Genomic DNA, 5,819 nt, shown 5'->3' with positions numbered 1-5,819 from the left:
GATTTTGATACATTTTGACGTTTTTCATCTTTCCGGGTAGACGTGTTTTTATGTGTATGTATGTGTGTTTGCGTGTGTGTGCGCGCGCGCGCGAAAACTAGAGTACGGTTTTAGTTAGGGCCACCGAAATTGCATAACAAATAAATAGAACTGATACGGTAACTGGATGTGGTACTGTAATATTTCCGGTTTTTCACCTCTAGAATCAATTAATTTTATATCATGTTCATATAAAGCAACATATTCTATTAACTTTTATCCTCTGTGTTTGCTGAAAAATAAAATAAATAATCGACTTGGACACAAACGTATCGACGATTTCTATAGCTTGATTCTACTGGAAGTGACATCCCAAACCTTACTTTTATATACCAATACATAAGCAAGGTTAGAAGAGCTCACTCCAGATTTCTAGCGTACATTTAACCCAAACCCCTCTACAGGCGTATCGCCGTGTTCTCGCATGTAGCAGTGTTCGCTTCATGAATCTCAGCTCCCCGCTAGACGCCGCTCAGATAGCAGGGCTGCCCTCGTGTTTCACCGCTGATGAAGCCAGGAAACCCGAGGCGAGGGTTAGTCACTCGCCGTCTTTTAGAGATCCAATTGGCGGCGCCGGAAGTTGGAATGCTCAGCGCCACGTTTCTGTGCGAGGGAAAAAAAACATCATGCTTGGTGTGTAACGTTTCGCTATTTGGCAGGCTGCACGAGTCAGCACAGTATGGCTGCCGGGGTGTGTTCGTGTAACACACTGCGATGACCCAGCGGTGAATAGACAGTGATATTGAGGGAGAAGTTTTTTTTGTGGGAACGGCGTAGTGACGTCGTGTCGGGTCTTTTTTTTAACGAGATTGGCAGACGTCGGGTCGGGAGGTAGGAAAAATAAACAATATTTCTGGGGTTTGTGGGTTAAAGTCCTAACTGTTTCTGTCGTCGGTGAGGTTAGGATGTTGGTGGTTTATTGGTCTTATCGCGGGTCTATCTTAGTGGTTTTATTTTCTGGGACAAATTAATGGTCTCACGGTTGGTCTTAGTTTCTGGTCTTAATTTAAGGTTTCAATTAATGGTCTTAGTATTGGTCTCAGTTTCTTGTCTCAATGAATAGTCTCAGTATTGGTCTCATTTAATTAGAGTCCCGTCGCTGGTCTCGCATAACGACCGTGTAAGAAACGGAAGTGACGTGCACCGGCCTAAAATTTGATATCAAACTCTCGCACCCAGACACGTTTCCCACTCGACAAGCCTCGGCCCTGACGGCGGCGTGTAGTGGTGAGGGAGTGGGGATGGGGGGGGGGGGATTAAACGGGAATACCCGCTGCAAACGAAGGTAATTGACGCGAGTAAATTTGCGAACGCGCTAAGATAGCGGGGAATACGTATTAAAAATTAAAATTGATTTGAAAATAAAAATGTGAAGTAGAAAAAAAAATTCATCACTTGGTGAAGTCTAGGCTTGAAGCTAGTGGCGACGAGATTAGTGCTTTGTTAGCTCTGGCGGGCGGGGCGGGGTGAGGGGGGTGTCTGGAATTAGTGACGGCACATTAAGCAACCCACTGTACGTGCTCGTGGGTGGGTGTGTGTTTTAACGCTCGTGACCTAGTCTCGGGTTGTTTCGGATGTTCGTGATGCGAATGTTTTTTTCGTGTCAGTTTTTTTACGGGGTGTGTCAGGTATAGGTCGGCGTTGTGAGGGGATCGTGCGTTTTATGTGTGAGGGAGAGGTGTGTGTTTAAACGGTGTGTATGTGTGTAGTTTTTAGTACATTGTGGGTGTGTAGAATATGTTGGTATGTATGCTATTGTGGGTGTGTAGAATATGTTGGTATGTATGCTATTGTGGGTGTGTTATTGTGTACGTACGTTACTGTGTATATTAGTCATTGCGGTTGTGTGTTGATTATTGTTATGTTTGCTGTTGTAAGATGGTGTGGGTTTGTCGGTGTGCGGTAGGGTGTGCGGTGCAAACCCCTCCCTTTTTAAGTTACGTCACAAAAGTTATGCAGTAACTTTACCCTTATGCCATAATATGCGTTTTAGAAACACAATGAATGTGTGCTACACAACACTCCAACGTCCCATCTACAGCCACCCATATACTAGACTCAACACACATACACATGCGACATACGCACATGGATAGGGATGACTGCCATACTCAACGCCCCCCCCCCCCACACACACACGCATATATACACACAAATTTGATCATATCTATAGATGACTACCAAACTCAACATATACACATTAAACATAAATACACATACATACATACATACATACTCACACAACATACGCCCCTTGCTGGATACACTTTCTAACACAACCCCCCTCCACACAATACACATACGCCACACACACACACACACGACATACGCCCCAAGTTGTGAACCCTGGCCCCGCTAAAAAAAAAAAAACAACCACCGCACGACAGTTTTGTTATTGAGTGGCGCGGCAGTGCAGCACACGGCCACCGACGGGTGACGTAACAGCTGGCGTGGGAAGCGTGACGGATGCTGAGGTTGCGTGGCACGATGTGACGTCATAAGCCGACATAAATATCATGCACGTACTCACTCGGGGCGGGTGGGGAAGGGGGGGGGGGGATAAGTTTGCAGAAGCAAAAAAAAAATAGAGAGAGGAGTGAAAAAAATGTCACCATTTAGGTAGCTTTTATATCAAACAAAAAATTACGACAAGCTCATTAATTAAATCCCATTAGGCGGAACGAACTAGATAGCGGGGTGATGCTGTGTGCTTATGACTATTTCTTAAAAAATGTCACTTTTAAAAAGTCTAAACTTGGTCTGTTCTATTTGGTGTTGTACTTTAAAAAATACACAGCTGTTAGATAATCACAAGTAATATTTTCTGAGTATGTGTTCATTACATATTATAAAAGTTTTTTTTAACAATACATGTGGTACAGTTTTTTAATTATAGTTGTGTCATAATTACATTTTTCAAAAAATACTTTTTTCTGTTTTCCCACCCCATTCTACGCATTAACTCAATGAGAACGAGCAGAGGCGTAGCGACCTAACCCGGCGCCCTGGGCGAACTGTTATAATCGCATTACGGTCGTGCATTAGCCCATTCAATGTATTGTAAGAAGTGTAGGTCTACAACAATTACTAAGGTCCAAAACCCAACGGGAAAACACAGCGAACCTTTGGTGCTCTTTTAAAGATGAATAGGGGCAGAGAGAAGGAAAGATTTACATAGGAATAAATGAAAGGGACACCCCTTCACCTTACCCCCTCACCTTACACTCATCACCCCACACCCCATCCCCCTCACCTCACACCCCCTCACCCCACATTCCCCTCACCCCGCACACCCTCACCTCACACCACATTCCACAGATAACACACGATTCCGTGAAAGCCTGTATTCCTAATTAAATTAATTCACCCCCACCCCCTTATGAATATGACACCCACCCCTCCGACCCGTCAAGAGTCAAGAGATTGTGTGTGTGACAAGAGCGTGTTGGCATTCGTGTGTGTGTGTGTGTGTGTGTGTGTCTCACCATGTGAGTGTGTGTGTGACAAGAGCGTGTTGGCATTCGTGTGTGTGTGTGTGTGTGTGTGTGTGTGTCTCACCATGTGTGTGTGTGACTGTCCCGTGTGTTTTTTTTGTCTGACCGTCCGCGTATGTGTGTATGTTTGTTGGTGTGTGTGTGTGTATCTGACTGTCGGCCGTGTATGTCTGTATGTCTGTTGTGTCCATTTGTCTATGCAAGTGTCTGTAAGCATGTCATTGTCTGTTTGATATTATGTCTGTGTATTTGTGTATCTAAATATGTGTCGGTGTTTGTCCGTTAGCCCTCATATCTTTATGTCCCCCTCTATGTCTGTCTCTCTGTCTGTGTGTGTGTGTCTGCGTGTATCTGCATGCCCTTGTGTGTAAGAACTGCTAAGTGTTAAATGAGATTCCGCCAGGCCTTCAACGGAATCGATGGGAGAATGACGTTCGAGAATTTACGACGTACCCTCTGATTACTGACTGCAGGACAAACGTCACAGAAAAAAAGCCACAAGTAAACATTCACAGGAAAAACGTCACACGAAAACCGTCACAGGAAAAAAAGTCACGTGGAAAAAAGTCACGTGGAAAAAGTCACCGATAAAAAAGTTGCAAGATAAAATTCAGAGAAAAACACACACTCATAGCGCATCTTGAGACCGTTACGTTAACCTAAAGTAAATGAGGCGTGACTTAACTCCCCTCCTTCATCTTATCGACGCTCTAAGGTTGAGGGTCGTGAGATGAACTACCAGTTGGGTTGGGGGAGGATAGGGGGCGGGCGTGGGGTGAGGGCGGGGTTGCAGTCGGATATTAAGAAGTTACCCTTAAAACAATGCCTTTAAAAAAACAACTTATCATAATTGATTACGTAACACATATTTCGCTACAACTACTCCCATTTTCCATCCACCTATCTAGTACTAGTAGTACACAGCTCCCAACTTCTCCACAACTCCCAGCGTCTCCACAGCTCCATGTCTCCACAGCTCCCAGTGTACCCACAGCTCCGTGTATCCACAGCTCCCAGCGTCTCCACGGCTCCGTGTATCCACAGCTACCAGCGTCTCCACAGCTCCGTGTATCCACAGCTCCCAGCGTCTCCACAGCTCCCAGCGTCTCCACAGCTCCAAGTGTCTCAACAGCTCATAAGACATTCTCCCATCTTACCCGTCACTCATTCCTACCCCATCCTCCACATCCCTCCTGATTTATTCCATCTCTACATACCCCATCCTACAACTCTCCTTGCCCATCCTCCCAATTCTCCCCCCCCCCCCCCCGGGTCCCTAGGTCCAGCTAATCAGGTTCAAAGAGCCGAGAATTCCAGCGGCCACCTTCCCGTAATCACTGGGCCAAATCAGATTTGGCCACGTGACGCGCTCAGTCTACCCAATCAGCTCGGGGGTGGGGGGGGGGGGGGGGGGTACCGCTGGTGGGTGACACGTTCTGCAGTAGATTAATGACAGAGGGGGATGCCTGCAGTACATTTAAGAAGTCAGGGTGTTGGTTGGAGTGTGGGTAGGGTGGGGTGTAACGGGAGGTTGTTGGTGGGGTGGGGATATGGGTAGGGTGGGGTGGGAGTATGGGTAGGATGTGGGTATTGGTAGGGAGGGGTGTAATGGAAGGTTGTTGGTGGGGTGGTGGTATTGGTAGGGTGGGGTTGGTTGTCATGGATCTTGATCTAAATGACTCTAATTGACTTCAATAGAAAATTTTAACAAATGAAACATCGAGGGGGGGGGGGGGGGAATATAAGAAAAGCATGCCTAGTTTTCTTGGTGAGGAAAGTTAAATCAGATAAGGGAGGTATTACTAATTGGGGGGGGGGGGTTAGTTAGGTACAGACGATGTAGTATGTCTGCTATTCGTTAAAATTGGAAGGGGGGGGGGGTAAGGTCCAGAAGATTAAATTTCGAGGGGTGAGGCAACAGAGATTGAATGACGAGGGGGGGGGGTTGCAGGCAAGGCTTCAATATATTACATGTTGGGTGGGGGGGGGGGGTGTTAGGCTTCGATAGATTAATTGGAAGAAGGAAAGGGTAGTGGCTGCAATAGATTGGTAGACTGCAAGATATTAAACGATTGCAATAGATTACATGACTGCAATAGATTGAATGACTGTGAGGAAATGATTGGGGGGGGGGGGGGCTGCGGTAAGATGACGTTGGTCTTGGTTCGGTCGGGGGGGCATATGCGCGTGGTAGAAAGAATGAGAGGGGAGGGTGAGGCGGCAGTAGATTGACAGTTTTCTAGGGCGAGAATGTCCAGATACGTAAGATCTCCAGACTCTGAGGGT

The sequence above is a fragment of the Physella acuta genome, unplaced genomic scaffold, assembly GCF_028476545.2.
Source record: "Physella acuta isolate Inbredline_101_S28 unplaced genomic scaffold, ASM2847654v3 ptg000154l, whole genome shotgun sequence".
NCBI classification, from domain to species: Eukaryota; Metazoa; Mollusca; class Gastropoda; family Physidae; genus Physella; species Physella acuta.
This window is presented reverse-complemented; position numbering follows the sequence as displayed.